The 1252-nt window shown below is 39.5% G+C and overlaps 1 protein-coding gene across 1 annotated transcript in view; it reads left to right on the forward strand.

The window, feature by feature from the left end:
- The window catches only part of ASXL3 (additional sex combs like 3, transcriptional regulator), a 232441-nt gene that overhangs the window by 59738 nt on the left and 171451 nt on the right, over positions 1-1252 (forward strand). The window lies entirely within an intron of this gene.

Genomic DNA, 1252 nt, shown 5'->3' on the forward strand with positions numbered 1-1252 from the left:
TTTCCCCAAAGTTTTGTTTTTACATTTTTTCCCTCTCATTTTCCTCTACATCTTTAGGCACATTGGCTTCTTTTTAGTGCACCTTTCTGACTTTTCATGAATGCTTTCTATTTTGTTCCCTCTGTAATAATCCCTCTTCTAGGTTACTCTGCCCCTTTTCATTATCATCCTGTTTCCTGTCCATTTCTACTTTTCCCCTTTCAGGTCACCTTTCTATTTTCTTTTCCTGCCAGGTCCAGTTTTACTCTTTCCTATTCATGTACACATTATTATAAGCCCAGTTCAGCTCCCAAACCTTTCTAGTGCAGCCCTCGCTTCTGCATTTTCCTTTTGTAGAACTGAAAGGTAAAGAGTAAGAAGCTGGTCTGTAACGGAAAACAGTGTGGGGCAAGGGAATTGGTAAATTGTGTTTTGAATTGGAAAGGGGAGAACAGGCAGCTAAACAGAATTGTCAAATGGCAAGAGACGGCTCAGGAGCTCAAGGAATTAACAGTGAATTTGGAGGCTTTGGCTCTAGGTCATCTGCTTGAATTACAGCCCTGGCTAGTAGTGATTGAAAACGTTCACCATCTACTGTTCGGTGACTTATGTTACATGATTTGGTGTTACGTCTCTAGTGCTTAGCGGGCAGGTGTCCATATCATGGTAGCTGCTATCACAATTGGCATAAATTGGTAAGCAGTAGAGAGAAGCTAAGGCTTGAATGAGTATGGAGATCAGATGGATTTCTTATTTACCAGAGGCAGAAGTGAGAATTTATTACTGAGGTATGTTGGCAAGACACTGTGGGGAAGCTTGCATTGCCATTGCCTATATTGTACCTTTTCGTGTTGATAACGGATCCATTTCCAGGGCTGTCAATTTGGCACTTCATATGAGCAAAAGAATGGCAGAAGAGTTAACTGGTTAAAACTGAAAGGGGAAAAAGAGCAAGTGGAAAACTAGCACATTCCATACAAGTCCGTCTGAATTGGGAAGAGGAATGGGTTAATTTGCGCTTGATTGGAAAAGGCAAAGGAGTGGAAAACTGAGCTGAACTGGAAAACATACTGCACTCTAGCAAGTCATGTAGCATCTTGTGTGCTTCTGTGACTGTTTTGACCATTTTAAAATTTAATCTTTTTAAAAACAAAAAGCATTTAAAATTTGAAACCTATCTTGTCACTTCTGACAAAAGCTCATCTTTTGCATATGGACATTTTTAGCCCTTTTTTTTTTTTTACTCTTGAGGTCATATCAAAGTTTATGTACA

The sequence above is a fragment of the Gavialis gangeticus genome, unplaced genomic scaffold, assembly GCF_001723915.1.
Source record: "Gavialis gangeticus isolate Ggan-Ray unplaced genomic scaffold, GavGan_comp1, whole genome shotgun sequence".
In the NCBI taxonomy this organism is placed as follows: domain Eukaryota; kingdom Metazoa; phylum Chordata; order Crocodylia; family Gavialidae; genus Gavialis; species Gavialis gangeticus.